The sequence below is a fragment of the Crinia signifera genome, chromosome 6 (assembly GCF_055691185.1).
Source record: "Crinia signifera chromosome 6, ASM5569118v1, whole genome shotgun sequence".
NCBI classification, from domain to species: Eukaryota; Metazoa; Chordata; class Amphibia; order Anura; family Myobatrachidae; genus Crinia; species Crinia signifera.
Genome location: NC_139222.1, coordinates 261,400,178 through 261,419,380, shown reverse-complemented (window position 1 = coordinate 261,419,380; position 19,203 = coordinate 261,400,178). Strand labels below are relative to the sequence as shown.

The 19,203-nt window shown below is 49.4% G+C and overlaps 1 long non-coding RNA gene across 2 annotated transcripts in view; it reads right to left on the bottom strand.

Annotated features, from left to right (window-relative positions):
• Window positions 1-19,203, bottom strand: part of LOC146007274 (uncharacterized) — a 67,928-nt gene that overhangs the window by 47,295 nt on the left and 1,430 nt on the right. The window contains exon 1 of one of the 2 annotated variants that reach the window (XR_014444310.1): window positions 13,533-13,605. The exons of the other annotated variant lie outside the window; for it this stretch is intronic. This is a non-coding gene — a long non-coding RNA (uncharacterized LOC146007274). Of the gene's footprint in view, window positions 1-13,532; window positions 13,606-19,203 lie in introns of those variants that run through there. 2 annotated transcript variants of the gene reach the window in all.

Genomic DNA, 19,203 nt, shown 5'->3' with positions numbered 1-19,203 from the left:
CGCGGTACGACGTCGTCGTGGCAAGCGCCCTGGTAACCGTCAGGGGTGGTCGTGTCCCCGTGAGAGTACTGAATCCCCACAGCCGGGTAGTGAAAGTGTACCGCAACCAACCCATAGCAACACTGAGGTGGACCACGTTCCAAGATGTCGTGCCCCCACCGTCCGTGGGACAACATCATTGACTCCTCCCTCTCTTTCACCCCCCACATTCGTGCTCTCTCACAGTCTTGCCGCTTTCACCTACGCAACATCTCACGCATCAGACCATTCCTCTCCACTGACGCGACCAAAATTCTCATTCACTCTCTTGTCATCTCCCGCCTTGACTACTGCAACATCCTTCTCTCTGGGCTACCTCTCACCCGCCTCACACCTCTCCAATCCATTCTTAACGCTGCTGCTAGGCTCATCTTCCTCTCCCGCCGCTCTACCTCCGCCTCCCCCCTCTGTTTATCTCTTCACTGGCTCCCCATTCCTTTCCGAGTTCTCTTTAAACTCCTCACCACCACCTACAAGGCTCTCTCCTCCTCCACAGCTCCCTACCTCTCTTCACTGATCTCTATCCACACTCCCTCCCGTCCTCTTCGCTCCATCGCTGACCGCCGACTGACCTCTCACCTAATCACCTCCTCCCACTCCCGTGTCCAAGATTTCTCTCGCGCTGCCCCCCTGCACTGGAACAACCTCCCGCCACCCATCAGGCTATCTGATTCCCTTACCTCCTTCAAGCGCTCCCTCAAAACCCACTTTTTTCGACTAGCCTATCCCTCCTCCTAACCTCTTTTGATCCTCCTATCCTGCCTCCGTTCCCCTCCGTTCCTACTTATCCTATTGTATTTCGTTCGTCCACCCACCTATTTTTAGTATGTTAACTCTTATGAGCAGGGCCCTCCTTCCTCACGTACTCACCCTACCTCATTACCTCACCTGTGCTCCTGTCCTGTTCTTCCCTTCCTCTACTTCATCTTCGGTCTCCTTGACTATTTTGACACCTACTTCTGAACTGATGCTGATTTTAGTTCTACCAGCTATACCCCTATTTATACTGTATCTTTCTACACACCCTGTACGTTACCTTGTAATTTTTTTTTTTTTTTTTTTTTTTTGCTATGTACGGCGCTGCGGACACTTTGTGGCGCCTTATAAATAAACGTACTACTACTACTACTACTACAACAGAACAGTGTGAACGCTGGCCTAGAACAGCCACCCGCTTGGTGGAGGGATCTCCAAGTCGGGGACGAAAACACGCCGCTGACGGAAAAGGAAGGAGTCATGGAAGTGGTGCGAGAGCACGCCGCCGCTTTTAGCAAGCACCCGACTGACATCGGAGTTGTGAGGGATATCCGCCACCACATTCCGACAGGCGGGGCGCACCCCGTGAAGGAACGACACCGGCCAGTGGCACCAGCCCTCTACCAACCGGTTCGCCAGATGCTAGAGGAAATGAAGTCCAGCGGCGTGATCCAGGAAAGCCACAGCCCCTGGGCGGCCCCGATGGTCCTAGTCCGCAAGAAAGACGGACAGTTACGCTTTTGCGTGGACTACAGGAGACTCAACAGAGTCACCCACAAGGACGCCTACCCACTTCCCTGGATAGAGGAGTCCCTGGCGGCCCTCAAGGCCGCTAGGTACTTTTCCACCTTGGACCTGACCAGCGGATACTGGCAGGTCAGAGTCGCGGAAGAGGACAGAGAGAAGACGGCCTTTGTGACCCCCATGGGCCTTTACGAGTTTAACCGGATGCCGTTTGGCCTATGCAATGCTCCGGCCACCTTCCAACGGGTGATGGAGCATTGCCTGGGCCACATGAATTTCGAGATCGTACTGCTGTACCTAGACGACATCATTATCTTCTCGGAGTCCTACAACGAACATCTCCAGCATCTGGGAAAAGTCTTCCAACAGTTGACCAAGTATGGGCTCAAGCTCAAACCGGAGAAATGCCATCTCTTGAAGCCGGAAGTTAGATACCTGGGCCATGTCGTGAACGCTGAGGGGGTCGCACCCGATCCGGAAAAGACCAGAGTAGTGCTGGAATGGCCCGTACCCCAGACGGTGAAGGATATCCGGCGCTTCCTGGGGTTTGTGGGCTACTACAGGCGCTTCGTCCAAGGCTTTGCGAAGTTAGCCAGCCCCCTTGCTGAGTTACTCCGCGGAATTCCGAAGGAAGGGTACCATAAGAAGACCCCAATTGAATGGACAGAAGCCCGTCAGCAAGCCTTCGACAGCCTCAAGAGGGCCCTCGTCACTGCCCCACTGTTGGCATACCCTGACTACAGTCTCCCTTTCCGGCTCTACACCGACGCCAGCAAGCAGGGGCTAGGTGCGGTCCTGGCCCAGAAGCAAGGGGGCCAAGAGAGGGTCATCGCCTACGCCAGTCGCAGCCTCCGACCCACCGAACGGAACGACGCTAACTATAGCACCTTTAAGCTGGAGTTCCTGGCGCTGGTGTGGGCGGTGACTGAAAAATTCCGAGACTACCTGGCAGTTACCCCGTTTGTGGCCGTCACCGACTGTAACCCTCTAGCACATCAAGCAACAGCCCGCCTTGGCGCTCTGGAGCAGAGGTGGGCCTCGCGGTTGGCGAACTACAACTACCAGATTGAGTACAGAAGCGGTCGCAGTAACGCCAACGCTGACGCCTTGTCCCGCCTGCCAAATCCAGAACAGGAAGAAGAAGAGACAGACCCGAGAGAGGCGGTGGAGTTGCCGCACTTCACCGCACCGCCGCCGAAAACTAGTCAACAGCACGCAAATAGGGCCACCGTCGAGCAAGCCGTGAGTGGCGACGGGGAAGATTGGGCGAAGTGGCAACGGGAGTGCCCACACATCCAACGGGTCAAACGCTACTTAGTGGACCAGTATGAACCTTCCCCGTCAGAAAGGGATGAAGCCCCTGTCGAATTCCTACAGTTGTGGCGCCAGCGGGACCGAATGGTGGTGCGAGACGGGCTAGTGTATCGCGGGTGGATCGACCCGAGGACCCACCTAGCCCGAGAACAGCTTCTACTGCCCAGAGCCGCAATCGACACAGTTTTGCGAGCTTACCACGATGAATCGGGGCACTTCGGGAACAAAAAGACAGAAGCCACCCTGCGGAGTCGGTTTCACTGGCACAATCTACGTCAGGATGTCGAGACGTGGTGTAAGACCTGCCTGGTTTGCGCGACCCGGAGGCCAGCTACCGCTAACGAAAAAGCACCACTCCACCCAATCTGCACCAGTAGGCCCTTGGAACTAGTGTCACTCGACCATGTGAAGATGGAGCCCAGCCCAATGGGATACACCTACGCCCTTACTATAGTGGACCACTATACCAAGTTTGCGGTGGCGGTGCCAGTGAAGGACCTGACGGCCCGTACCACGGCCGAAATATTCTGGAGAGCGTTCGTTCGACCCTACGGGTTCCCACAGAAAGTCCTGTCCGATCAGGGCCCCGCCTTCGAATCCCAACTCTTCAAGGAACTCTGCGCCTACTACGGGTGCAATAAACTACACACCACCCCCTATCACCCCCAGGGGAACGGCGCCTGCGAACGCATGAACCAGACACTCCTCCACATGCTCCGCGCGCTGTCCCCGAGTCAGCGATCCGAATGGCCTAGACTGTTGGCCGAATTGACCTTCCTCTACAATAATACCTGCCAAGCTTCGACGGGGTATACACCCTATTACCTGCTCTTCGGGAGAACCGGGAAGCTGCCAGCCGATATGCAGCTCGATCTCCCAACCCCAGAGCCTCAACTGTCCACGCAGTCCTCCTGGATGAACGAACACCAAGACCGGATGAGGGAGGCTAGCCAAGTTGTCCAACAGCGCAGGGGAGCTGTGAATGAGCGCCAGCAGAAAGACTATGACCGGAACGCTCAAGCCTGCCGACTGCCGGCGGGCAGTTTCGTCCTCAAGAAGAATAATCGACCCAGGAGCAAGCTGGATCCCAAGTGGGAATCCGACCCATATGTGGTGATAACAGAACCAGTGTCCACCATGGCCGTGTACCAAATTGCGAAGTTAGATGGCACCCGTTCGCATTGGGTTCACCGAAACCAACTCAAGCTCCACCCAAAACCGAACCAAGCGTCAGAATCCGCATCCAAGAATGATTGGGGTGAAGAGCCAGATGGTGAAGCCGCCCTCTTGCCCCTGTTGCCCACTGACCCGCTTGAACTGTTGATGGCGGTCAGCTGGCCCACTACGCCGCAGCCACAGCGGGCCCGATCTAGGCCACTAGTTGAACCACCCCCGCCTTGCGCAGCCGCGGAGGTGGCCCCCGAGTCTGAGCTAAGGCGCTCCGAAAGGAGTACTCGGGGTACACTTCCCCGGCGGTACCAGGATTAAATATCTGTTCATAACTTGTAATCTATGTATATATTGTGCCTGTGAAGTGTTGCCATAGTCACCGCAGGGACCGAAATTTGAAAAAAAAGGGGACAATTATTCGTCTCGTTGCGATGCGCGGGGACACGCATCCGTAAAAGTGGGGGTGAATGTGGTGTCCCAGGACTGCTTGTTACCCCCGTTTCCATTTGGACGCTAGGGGGTTAATGTCCCCCGGGATTTCGCGCCGGGAGGGGATTGGACGCAGGGGAGAAGAGGAAGAGGGGGGCGGACCCGGGACCCTCGTGTGTGAGGACGGAGAGGGAAGAAGCTGAACAGCGTGCGGTGTGTCCCGGGGAAGGAGAAGAGTGTGCAGCACGCGACCGCCGACTGACCCCGCTCGTCGCAGAGGAGAAGAGAAGCTGGGCGCCGCGTCATCGGGGAAGAGAGGCAGTGACAGGAGCCGAAGTAGCGTGGAGCGACGGGAGCGTCGCAGAGGACCCCAGCCGGAGCAGCCCAGGGCAGGTGCGGCGTATCTGAGTGTGGCAACGCCGCGAGAGCAGCGCCCACACTAGAGTGCCCCTGCCGAAGACGGAGAGCAGAGTGACTGACCGACAGCCGGAGCGCGGGATCGAGACGGGCAGGAGCCTGCACCTTGCTGGGGAAAACAGGTACTCTCTAAACCCACTGCACTAAGGCCCACTCCCTGCCACCAACGCAGACTTGTAGCACTCACCAATGCCCGCATAGGGGACCCAGGCTGAGCACTCCAAGCGCACTCCCTGCCGGAAACCTAGCTTCACGGAACTGACTTTTTCAGACCCCTGTGCACAGGTTGGGTAGGACTGGGTCCCACATCAGGTGACGTCACCCCTGTTACTTATTTATACAGGGTACACCGGTTGTCCCAATTATCACTACTGTTGTAATTGTTATTGGAAGTGTACCGTATACCGTTAAGTTTGTGTGTATATCCAAAGATACGACTCCAGTGTCAACGATACCGTGCCGACTGACCGGATCCAGTAGTAGTTTTAAAAGTGGGGGTGTTTGACCCCGAGTGTCGCTACGGTATTTTGGACACGTGGAGTTAGTAGGCCTAAGTGGGTACGTGTGCAACCCGGTTGTGTCACTTGAGGTTGTTCTTAAGTATTGTTGTTTATCGATGTTTCATTACTCCCAAGTACTGCTGCGCAGCAAGGGTCAGTGGGCATCGATTACTGTTCCGTCATAATAAATTTGAGTTGCATCACAGAACGCTGTCCCCTTTCATTGAAGAGTCTCTCTCCCTCGTCCACCGGAAGAACGAATAACGGGTGAACCTGAGTCGTCTCTGAGGCAGCAAGGTAAGGGGAACCCGTTCCCTTTTTGTACCCCGGCCACCACAGAAGGGTAGCATAGTATTCAGAATCCTATCTGGTTGCAAGTCTAAATGGGTCTACACACATAGCGACACTGCTGAGCGTTCTGAGTTTCATGCGGTAATGTCAGAACAAATTGGTTTGCAGAGAATGTCCAGAAATAGCATCAATAGGAATGTACATTACTGTTATGTCTCTTCTCCTGTCATGCATTCCCTCTGTGAGGCCGTAATGCTGGTAACAGGCAGGGTAAAACTCTGAAGCAGAACACTACATGTTACATGAGAACAACACATTCTCCAAATGTTACTTCTGTTTCTTATCAATTGTAATTCTCCTGTACAGTATTACAGGTGCTTATGGTCTAGAGCTGGGGTTGCCAACTCCAGTCCTCGAGAGCTACCAACAGTTAATGTTTTCAAGGTCTCCTCACAGAATCACAAGTGAAGGAAATAGCTCCACCTGTGGATCTTTTAAAACGTGTCAGTGAGTAACGAGTGCACCTGTGCAGCAGCTAGATTGTCTGGAAAATGTGAACTGTTGGTAGCTCTTGAGGACTGAAGTTGGCTACCACTGGTCTAGAGGGTATATAAAAGGGCAGGGCCGGCTCCACCACTAGGCAGCCTTAGGCATTTGCCTAGGGCGCGGGCCGCTGAAGGACGACAGTTCGGAGCTGGTCCCCCCCGCTCCACATCGCCACCCGCTCCACATCGCCACTCCCTCCCCATCCCTGGGGAGCATAGCGGCGACCCGCATCACCCGCCAAGCCCCCCCCCCCCGGGACATCACGGCACCGGACATCCCCCTCCCCTCTCTGTGGAGAGCACGGCGGCCAGTGCCACATCGCACGGCAAGCCCCCCCCCCCCCGGATGTCACAGCGCTGTGCGCCGCATCGCTGGACCCTGCAGGCGGCCCCCCTGGAGTGGGTAAGTGATTGAGCGCCGGGGCGCCCCCCCCCCTCCTCCCCGCCTGGGGCGCTCCGGTGACTAGCACCGGCCCTGTAAAAGGGTTAACTGCAGCGCTAAACAATATGTTTAAAAATATGTAGGATTTCCACAACTTTCTTTAAAAATCAATACAGTCTCTTTATTTCCATAAAAAACCAACAAGTCAATAAAAAATAATAAACAAGTAAAAAAATCTGGAGATAAAAAATCATCAACCAGTTCCTTATCAACGAGAAAAAATGATGAGCTCACCGGACCTCCTGGGAACGTGCTTTTTACCTTTAATCCACAGATGTTATATGTTCCTTTTTCGCAGGGCCACTGCCGTTCTCACACTGGTACTCCTCTTCAAGACGCCGCACTGTCACAGCGGCTATCCTTCAGAGTTTCCCTGTGTGTCAGGATCTTAGAGGAAAAAAGGTGGGGTAATGTGAGCCAGGTGTATGGCTTCCGATGGTGCAGCTCGTATTACCCTCCCGCCCGAGAACTGCCTGCGCTCGCAGCCTGGTGGTGTTTCATGGCAAATGAAAAGTCGTGTGGCTCGAACAGGACTCCCAGTCCGGCTCTAGATCTTTCAAGCCACCCAGTGCTGATGGTGTTACTTGGTCACACTTCTCAGCTCCAGCATTATACCCCTTGTGTCTGGTGGCTTTCTTCCACAAGCGACGGTCTCCAGCTGCTCACCGGTGAGCAGCTGGAGACCGTCCCTTTTACACAACACTTAAGCTCTTGCCATTAAAGCAAGCTCTGAGCAACCTTACATATGCGTCCACCTTCCACATATTTCGATGGTCAGCAAACATCGAAAGATGTGGGTGGATCCCCCTGGCCTGCAAATGGATGTTACTGTGGGCCTTATTCTAGTTCACTCTTAGAGGCAAATTCCTTCTCAAATGGACAAAACCATGTGCACTGCAGGGGGGGGGGGGCAGATGTAACAAGTGCAGATAGATTTAGATTTGGGTGAGTTATTTTGTTTCTGTGCAGGGAAAATACTGACTGCTTTATTTTTACACTGCAATATAGATCTCACTTTGAAGAAAAACCCCACCCAAATCTAACTCTCTCTGCACAAGTTACATCTGCACCACCTGCAGTGCACATGGTTTTGTCCATCTGAGAAGGAATTTGTCTCTAAGAGTGAACTAGAATAAGGCCCTGTGTAACATGCATTTGCATTCCCTGCGTGCGAATCGCGCCTGCGAATGGGTGGTGTAGCCAACCTTTTGCAAGACGGGGATTTGGTGGACTCGCAAGGCCGCGAATTTGCAGCCTTGCAAATAAACCAGAATAACCCCCTAAATCTTGGAGAGTGATAATGTGAAGAGAGAGACAAAAGTAGGAACCAATCAGCTCCTTACTGCAATATTACAGGCTGTGATTGAAAAATGACAATTAAGTAGAGATGAGCAGCGGGCACTTTTTTGGGTTTTGGTTTTGGATATGGATCTCCCTTGGTGTTTTGGATCTGGATTGCTTTTGGCAAAACCACCCATGCAGGTTTTGGTTTTGGTTTTGGATCTGGATTTTTTTTGGGGGAAAATGCTTAAAATTGCTAAAATAACAGATTTTGGGCCTGTTTTTGCCCCTAAAGTATTATTAAGCTCAACAACATTAATTTCCACTCATTTCTAGTCAATTTTGATCACTTCATATAGTCCGTCACACTGGACACTGGATATAGTCCATCACACTGGACACTGGATATAGTCCGTCACACTGGACACTAGATATATGCCGTCGCACTGGACACAGCCCGTTACACTGGACACTGGATACAGCCCGTCACCCTGGACACAGCCCCTGGACAAGGGACACAGCCCCTGGACACTGGACACAGCCCCTGGACAGTGGACACAGCCCTTGTACACTGGACACAGCCCCTGTACACTGGGCACAGCCCATGTACACAGCCCCTGTACACTGGACACAGCCCCTGACACACTGGACACAGCCCCTTGTATTATGGACACTGCAGCCCCTGTACACTGAGTGTACAGTCAGCAGCACTGCACCCCCTGCGTGTGAGCACTGCAGCACCTAGTTTACAACAAAATACAAAATCAGTCCCTAAATAAATCGCAGCACAGGGCACGGAGCACAGATCCCAACCACCCTCTTCCCTCACCTATAATGGAGTGAAGATGGCGGGGAGCGCGTACGTCTTATATAGAATCCAGATCCCGCGAGAATCCGACAGTGCGATGATGACGTTTTGCCTCGTTTTCGGTCCGGAATTCAGGCGGAAACTCCCGAGCCGGCTCGGATCCTGACTCGGATCACCATATCCGGATCTGCCGGATCCCGGAGATACGGACCCGCTCATCTCTACAATTAAGAGTGATAAAGCTCTACTTTGTCACTCTCTAAGTCTCGGTACACCTGCCCCATAATCTCTCCAACTCCAGCCTCCTCTCCTTGCACTGGCTCTCCGTGGTCTCACTGGACATGAGGATTTAAGCTATTAGGATGCAACCTGCGGCACTATAATATACTGTAGCTCCTTTAAAACTGTTTATTATAAGGATATCTAAATAAAATCATTATATATGTCGCAATAAATATGCACACAGTATATAATGAACGAGAGCTACGAGTTAGAATACACAACAGATCCCAATCTGTCTAGGAGCAGTATTGCCTGGCAGTCTTCCCACTCTGGCTGCAACCTTCTGACTTTAAACAAATGTCTTATAAAAAGTGTATAGCGCAGCATCGCACTGGAGGAGCCAGACCAGCTCGCCCTATACATCTTTTATAAGTGTTCCGTTTTGGAGGGATGAGGTGGCAGCCTCGCAGGCTCTCAGTAATTCCAAGGTGTATCCACAGTGTACATTTTTAATTGTGTCGTGGCTGTCTGGCCTCGTTTACAGAGAGCACTTGTTCTTTACAAGCTTGTTTGTTTTATTTGCCCTGTACGTAATATGCCTTACACTGAGGTCATTAGTCACTGCACACTTGTGCATGAGCGTTTCATTAAACATTTATTGCTACAAGAGATCCATTCCACTGTAGTGTTTTACATTATTAAATATTTGTATTTTTTGCTTTACTTCTTCATTATTGCTGATTGCAGCAGTGTCCAGCTAATTGGACAGTGTACCGCTGTCCCATCCACAGGTTGCAGTAGTCCCACAGGCGGGGGTGGGGGAGGGGAAGTGGGGGGGGAGGTACAGTGGGAGGCAGCGGTGTAAGTTCATCCCAGTTGCCTGGAGACAACTTGGAGGTTTGATAACCCCTGCGCCTAAAAATAGGGACAACAAGTATTGTGTGGGTGCAGAGCTGGATTAAGGCTTTGGGGTCCTGGCGTACTTAAAATGGGGGCCCCCAAGGTCTAAAATTATCATTAATTATAAAATTTGCTTTGAGTGCTGTCTCATTCTCTGTATACACAAGTCTTCAGGAAAGGGGGATACGGTCATTAGGTCGATAAGCATTGGGTCGACACCATTAGGTCATTAGGTCATTATAACACAAAAGACAGGTACAGTTGTGTATCATCTGCATAGCAGTGGTAGACCAGGCCATGATATCTGATTAGGGTGACCAACTCATCTCTTTAATCCGGGACACATATTAATTACACAGGTTCTGTGGCTGGCTTTCACCTGGTTTTAAACTGCCACACCTCCAGACTCCACTTCACCTGGTTTTAAACTGCCACAGAACCTGTGTAATTAATATATGTCCCGGATTAAAGGGATGAGTTGGTCACCCTATGTCTGATTATGTCACCCAGTGGTAGCATGTGTATACCGCAAAAAGCATGGAAGAAACCCAAGGGACACCACCATAGGTGTGCGCAGCCCATTTTTTTAGGGGGTGCACCATTGGAGGGGCGTGTCCATTGCCGCCTATTGGCCGTGTCCATCCCCGCCTACTGGGCGTGTCTATCACGACCTAATGAGCATAAATGCAAAATAAATAGGTGACTTATTTATGTATATGCACTTCAGAGTGAATCATTCCCCCCCCCCCCCCCCCCCCATATACTATAAACAGGGGCAGTGTGCACCTAAGGAGCGCTGCAAAAATTTAAAGTATAATGACCATTACACATAATTTAGCACACTGTAATGGCCATTACATATAATGCCACACACCATAATGCCCATTACACATTATTATTATTAGCAGTTTCTTATAGAGCGCACACATATTCCGCAGCGCATTACAGAGAATATTTGAGCATTCACATCAGTCCCTGCCCCAGTGGAGCTTACAATCTATATTCCCTACCACATGCACACGCACACACACAGACATTCTAGGGTAAATTTTTTGGGAGCCAATAAACCTACCAGTATATTTTTGGATTGTGGGAGGAAACCGGAGCACCCGGAGTAAACCTACGCAAGTACGGGGAGAATATACAAACTCTGCACAGTTAGGGCCATGTTGGGTATGGAACCCATGACCTCAGCGCTGTGAGGCAGTAATGCTAACCATTACACCATCCGTACATACGTACTGCCACATTATGCCAGGACTTGACAATAGCGACAGTGCATGCCAAAGGCATGCGCCAAAAATGTACACCATAATGCCTATTACACATCACACAGCCATTGCATAGTATACCATATGCCTTACACGTTATAGCACACACTGTAATGCCCATTACACGTTGCACCCCACACTGTGATGTCCATTACATGTTATGCCTCACACTGTTATGCCCATTTTGCTTCACACCATAATGCCAATTACATATTAGGCCACATAAAGATACCATAAAACCAATTACATATTGAGCCACACACTGTTATGCCAATTACCTATTACATCCCACACTATAATGCCCATGACATATTACGCCCCACACCGAACTGCCTATTACACATTATGCCATATGCTGTAATGCCCATTACACATTATTCCACACTTAGCAATGCCCATTACACAGTATGCCACACATCAAATTACCCATTACACCACACTTATATAGTGTATAAATGTGTACATTACATATTATACCATGCACCATATTGCTCATTACACATTATGCCACACACCATAATACCCATTACTTATTATGCCATATAAGTGCGCTTACCTACATGCTCGTTGTCAGGAGTTACATGTTCGATGCCAGGGTTTACATGCTCCATGCCAGGGGGTTACATGCCCCTTCACACGGGCGTGGGGGGGAGTTTGCATGCTCATTGCCATAGGGACTACATGCCTGTTGCCCAAGGGGTTACATGCTCATTGTCTGGGGGCGATTACATGCTAGTTACCCACATATAATGCCCCCCTTAGTTCTACATCCATAATGCCCAGCATAGTGCCACATGCATAATGCCCCTGTAGTGCCACACACATAATGCTGACCCTTTTGTGCCACACACAATGCCCCAATAGTGCCACATACATACTACCCTCATAGTGCCACATATATATGCCCCTGTAGTGCCACATACTTAATGCCCCCTGTAGTTCCATACACATATAATGCCCCCATTTTGCTATATACACAGTGTCATGTGTATATGACAGAACTGCCTGGAGCCTGCCACTGCAGCAGTGTGAGGGCCGGGGACAAAGCTGCTGCTGCCAGGCAGAGGAGGGGAGGGGGCACCGGGGGAAGGAGCTTTGCTGATGAGGCCGGAGCGCTGCTGCAGGTGACCCCTGTCTGAGGTCCATGGTTCTCCTGGTTAGTAGGTGGGGGAGGAGAAGTGCGGAGCGCTGCCGCAGGTGACCCCCGTCTCCCTGTTTATGGAGCCGCTGGCGGTGGGGCGCCCAGCGCATAGATGCAGGTCCTAGCGCCGGAGGAAACTGCTTCCGGCGACAGGCAGCCGCCGGGCAGCTCCACACTGCTGCTGGCAGGGGAGGTTAGTGCTGTATTCGCACGCCTATGGACACCACAAGGCGGTGGCATTGGTGATGATGAGTATATTCCAGAAGAGAAAAGATTTAAACCAGCTGAGGACTGTGCCATAAAGTCCACAGAGATTCTTCAGGCGCTCAATTAGAATCCCATGGTCCACAGTGTCAAATGCTGCTGAGAGGGCCGGAAGGATTAAGATTGAACAGTTACCTCCGTTTTGTGCCATTAGAAGATCCTTCAGCGCACATACCAGGGCTGTTTCTGTGCTATGTCTTCTCCTGAACCCTGACTGGAATGGATCATATGTATAGATACAGTGCACATGTGCACAGCATCTATTCCCGCAGACAGAGTGACAGGGTTTCATGGCCAGCAGCTCACAAGACCTTATTCTGTTCCGTTTGCAGGCCCACGTACATTCGCTCGGGGTAATGCTTTTGCATTGTGCATGTGCATTTCTGCGCATGTGCAGGTATCCACGTCGACCAAACCAATTGCTGGGTGCACGAACATACGCACCATACGAATGGCGGGCCGGCGTACCACCATTCGCAAGGCAGGATCTGGGTCACACGCAAGGATGCGCATTCGCATCCGAGCAAATGAACCAGAATATCCCCCACAGTGCAATGTCCGTGCTCCCATAGTGATGGCAAAATCTGATCGCAGCATTGCCGCAAAGCCACGCCCCCATTTTTCAGTGACACGCCCCCAGGAGTCCTGCTGTCATATTTGTGAAAGTTGGGAGGAAACAAAAACAAACACTCCCTTAATAAAATCTTCTAATCTACCTAGTAACAGGACTGCATTATTCAGCCAATCACCAGAGTCCCGGGTTCCTATATCCTTATGCCCATCCAGCTTCCATCTGCCCTAAAATCAGGATGGCAACCACTACTATGCGTCCAAAGATGAAAGTCAGAAAGCCGCATACAACAGTGAGTACAGTGCACACAAGGGAGGGGTACATCATTATAATATAACAAATGTACAAAGAATATCACCAGCACTCAGGGAAAGCCTGCAGCTACAAAAGGAAATCAGTGTCATATGTGCGAAGATTACATGCTTACAATTGGCAAGTCAGTCACATCAGGGATCGCTTTAATTTGTTGCTTTATTATCCTCAGTAGTGTCTCTTCCGTGAGTCATTTTACAGCGCTCTGTTTCTGCAGACGATTTACATTGTTACAAATCCTGTTCCGAAAACAGATTGTACGCAGAAGATCCACAGAATCCTGTATTTACTGCTTTCATTATGCAAGGGATGGATGTACCCGTCACATATCGGATACTGTATATATTGGAACCTCCTTTATCACAATGACTTTATTGTTTACCATGTTAGCAGGGTATGACTAATTAATTTATTCGGTAGACAGCCACTACAAAGGCGATGTGATTTTTAAATGAGATCCTGTGCATAGAAGATGTGTGTATTTAATAATTCTCCTACCAGAAACAGAGAAAAAGAACACATCTGATATGACTAAAAAAACAATGGCTACATTTATTATTACTATACAAAGCCATAGGCAAATGAAGGGGGGGGGGGGGGTTCTGGTTGCCTGGAAACCCCCCTCCCCTTGGCAAGTGCCTTTAAATTGTGACAACAATAGCACTGGTATATAGTAGGATCAATAGAGGCGCCACCACATCATGCAGTGTAAGGGACAGAGCAGAGCTGCTGCACATGCCCAGTGTACCAGCTTCTTCTACCAAGTTTGCTCTGTGTGTGGATCTGAGCCCTCAAACATCGCACTGGAACAGAGAGCAGCTGCCAGGAGGAAGAGACAGGAGCCTTAACATGAAGTGGGATCTTAGAAATTGCAGTATGGGTTCTATTATGTTTGTGTATATATTTATTATGATACAGTATGCTTAAACATTCCCTGACAATTTTATTTTATGTAAAACAGCCTATACTATAGACCAGGCATGTCCAAACTGTGGCCCTCCAGCTGTTGTGAAAGTACAAGCAGAGCCGGCCATAGGCAAACTAGGCAATTGCCTAGGGCATTTGGAATGCCTAAGGGCATCAGCAGCTTCTGTTGATTAAAATGATATGCAGCATATGAAATAGTGTATTCATGGAAATCACTGTAACAAAGCATTCCGTATGCAGGTAAAGTCACAGTCGCACACAGAATATAGGCATGCCGCATATCATTTTAATCATCGGAAGCTCCATTTGTGTCCTGATCACATAACAATGCAAATACGACAAATTGTCAGCAAAAAAGGCACCCATAGCTAGCAGAACTGGCCAGGAGCTGCATGGCTTATTGAATCAAGATGTATGAGGAAACATCTGTATCCAAGCAGAGGCAGAGGTCACAGTGTTAGTGGCTGTGCGAGTGCTGTCTGCGGGTGGGTTGGTTGTGCAATAGAGTTCGGCATATGTGTAAGGGGCATTATGTGTGTCATGTATAAATGCATTAATAATGAGGCGACATATGTGTAACAGGCATTATGTGTGTCATTATGTGTATGAAGGGCATTAATAAAGGTTGGCATATGTGTAAGGGGCATTATGGTTATAAGGACATTAATAATGTGTGTCATGTGTAAGGGGCATTACTGTGTGGTATTATCAGGGGTGCCGAGAGAAAGGGGTAGGGGGTACAAGTGACCCAGGCCAATGTCTGATGGAAGGGCCCAGTGGGCCCCGGGCCCCCTCCCCTTAAGGGACAGCAGCAGCTGCAGCTCTTCTAGTCTGCCCAGCACACACTGCTTTGTGCTGGGTTGCAGTGTGGCCATGGAGGTGCTTAAAATACAATATTTTCTCAGGATTTTTTTCTAAGGGTATAATGTGAATAATGTGAGGAGTAATGTACATAAGGTAAAGTGGAACTACTGTGTGACGTAACGTGAATAAGGGACACCATTGCATGATATAATGTGAATAAAGTGGCACTAATATGTGGCATAATTTGAATTGGGGGTACTATTGTGTGGCCATGCCCCTTCCCAGCAAGAACACACCCTTGTTTGGGCTGCGCACCGAATGTGTGCACTGTTTCTATTTAAAATATTGCGGGTCGGAGCACCAAAATGATGATTGCTATGATGAGGGTTGATGGTGCTGGGAAAGGGGAGCAGGGTCAGAGGCGGAACTAGTGGCGGTGCTAGGGGGCACCAGCCAAAATCTTGCCTAGGGCGTCATTTAGGCTAGGGCCGGCTCTGAGTACAAGTCCCATCAGTTTTGCTATTAGGGAATGCTAAAACTATGTCAAAGCATGCTGGGATGTGTAGTTTCACAACAGCTGGAGGGCCACAGTTTGGACATGCCTGCTATAGACCCTCTGTACTGTAAAATATTAATATAAATGAATCTCCCTGGCTTCTGCTGCTGCCCTGCTGTGCTATATATATTTTTATCTGTATATATATATATATATATATATATATATATATATATATATATATATATATATATATTATATTTATTTATTTATTTACAGCGGTCAGCATCTTATATAGTGCAGCAGATTCCGTTACAGCGTCTTATATAGCGCAGCAGGTCCAGTTACAGTGTTTAATATAGCGCAGCAGATTCCGTTGCAGGGTCTTATATAGAGCAGCAGATTCCGTTACAGTGTCTTATATAGCGCAGCGGATTCCGTTACAATGTCTTATATAGCGCAGCAGATTCCGTTACAGTGTCTTATATAGTGCAGCAGATTCCGTTAGAGCGTCTTATAAAGCGCAGCAGATTCCGTTAGTGTCTTATATAGAGCAGCAGATTTCGTTACAGTGTCTTATATAGCGAGGCAGATTCCGTTACAGTGTCTTATATAGCGCAGCAGATTCCGTTACAGTGTCTTATATAGCGCAGCAGATTCCATTAGAGCGTCTTATATAGCGCAGCAGATTCCGTTACAGTGTCTTATATAGCGCAGCAGATTCCGTTACAGCGTCTTATATAGCGCAGCAGATTCCGTTACAGTGTCTTATATAGCGCAGCAGATTCCGTTACAGCGTCTTAAATAGCGCAGCAGATTCCGTTACAGTGTCTTATATAGCGCAGCTGATTCCGTTACAGTGTCTTATATAGTGCAGCAGATTCCGTTACAGTGTCTTATATAGCGCAGCAGGTCCTGTTACAGTGTCTAATATAGCGCAGCAGATTCCGTTACAGGGTCTTATATAGCGCAGCGGATTCCGTTACAGTGTCTTATATAGCGCAGCAGATTCCGTTACAGTGTCTTATAAAGCGCAGCAGATTCCGTTACAGTGTCTTATATAGCGCAGCTGATTCCGTTACAGTGTCTTATATAGCGCAGCAGATTCCGTTACAGTGTCTTATATAGCGCAGCAGATTCCGTTAGAGCGTCTTATATGGCGCAGTAGATTCCGTTACAGTGTCTTATATAGCGCAGCAGATTCCGTTACAGCGTCTTATATAGCGCAGCAGATTCCGTTACAGTGTCTTATATAGCGCAGCAGATTCCGTTACAGTGTCTTATATAGTGCAGCAGATTCCGTTACAGTGTCTTATATAGCGCAGCAGGTCCTGTTACAGTGTCTAATATAGCGCAGCAGATTCCGTTACAGGGTCTTATATAGCGCAGCGGATTCCGTTACAGTGTCTTATATAGCGCAGCAGATTCCGTTACACCGTCTTATATAGCGCAGCAGATTCAGTTATAGGTTCTTATATAGCGCAGCAGATTCTGTTACATTGTCTTATATAGCTCAGCAGATTCCGTTACAGCGTCTTATATAGCGCAGCAGATTCGTCTACAGTGTCTTATATATTTCAAATGTAACATGCCAACACATGTTAGCCACGCCCCCAATTCATTTCCGGGGGGGGTGGGGGGGGCGCGAAATATGCCCTTGCTCCGGGCACCATGGCACCTAGCTACACCGCTGATGAGAAGATGTAGAAATGCATATACAAAAATATATGGGTGCGATATATAAAACCTACCAGCCAAGCAGCTTCAAACTGCAATATTACAGGCTGTATTTGCAAAATTACAGTTATGAGCTGGTTGGTTAATTCTGTATCACTCTCCGAAGTTTGATACTTGTATCTCTACACTTTATTTCATGCCAAGCTTTGATAAATACCCCACATATATATTTAGAGACTGTGCATACCTTATTCACAAAGATGTATTAGCGGACCGCAACGCATACTCAGTAAGTTAACCCTTTGAGGGCCAAGTGAATTTGTCAGAATAGGTGTGAAAATTGGCAAGCACACATTTTTATTCATCATAACGACTGGTAATGTTTACATTTGTTAGGACATATAGGGTGACATTCTATGGGATGAGATGTGTGTTTTTTGGCGTAATTTTCGCAAAATACGGCTGAAATCCTGTTTTCGCATATTTAATGAGATGCGAAAAACGGCAAAAAGTTTTACAAAGTGCGATTTTAACTCGCATCCAGATGTTTTCCCATTAAAAAAGTATACAAATCGCATATTTAATGAGATGCGAATTTGGGAAATGTGTCTTAAATTCGCCAAAAAATCAGACCAGGTTTGGATATGCGAGTTGGCCAGAACCCTGCACAGATCATTGAGATCTGTGCATGGTTCTGTAGTAAAAAATGTGTTGTTGTTTTTTTGTTTTTTTAAATTGTGTGGGGTCCCTCCTCCTGAGCATAACCAGCCCAGGGCTCATTGAGCCAGACCTGGTTCCAAAAATACGGGGGACAAAAAGCGTAGGGGTCCCCCGTATTTCTGAAACCAGCCCTGGACTCTTGGACCGGTCCTGGTTCCAAAAATACGGGGGACAAAAAATCTGGGGGTCCCCCGTATTTTGAAATCAGCACCGGGCTCCAACAGCCTGCAGTGTCATGCCACAGCCAGGGGACACTTTTTACATAAGTTCCCCGGCTGTACCATGAGCACCGTGGCTGGTCAGCCTTGGACGGGGTACCTGGAGGAGTGGGGACCCCAACAATAAAGGGGTCCCCCCCCAGGCTTCACCCGTCCAGGGCTGAAGCCCGGGGCTGTCACCGGTGTCCCTGGCCAGTGGACGCCGGCCTGATGGGGTAAAATCTTTCAATCCTAACATTGCTTTATACAGGAGAACTACAAGTACCAGCAGACCTCCCCCCGCAGGCTGACATCAGCAGATACAGTATGGTAATGTAGGAATTCAGTCGCAGCAGCACAGGGCAGGAACAGCCTGCTGCTGCAACGTGCTGTTCCTGCACAAGATGACATCAGCAGATACAGGATGGTAATGTAGGAATTTAAAAGCAGGAGCACAGTGATCCTCACGGTATCAGGGCATACTTGCCTACCTGACCCTCTCCATGCGGGAGAAAATGCTCTGCTCCTGGACTTCCCTGGTTATGTATGATTGCCATCACCTGTGGTGAAACACCTTTACCTAGCTCCCCACAGGTGACAGCAATCATACATTACCAGGGAAGCCCAGGAACAGAGCATTCTCTCCCGCCTGGAGAGGGTCAGGTAGGCAAGTATGTTTCAGGGCCAGATTAAGGGAGGGGCAGTAGGGTTGGGTGTCTGATGGCCCCCACACATATGGGCCGCCTGCTGCTCTGTTGCCCTCTCCCTGCCCAGGCTGACATCCAGACATCAAGACATTCAGACTCCTTGAATCACTGGGCGGTATTCAATGAGGCTGATTTGCCATGTTTTTATGGCGAATTTGTGCTGTTTGGTGAATTTTTGACAAAAACGGTGAATCACCCTATTCAATGACCACATGGCGAATACATTTGAAGGTTTTTTTCGCCATGATTCACAGAGTA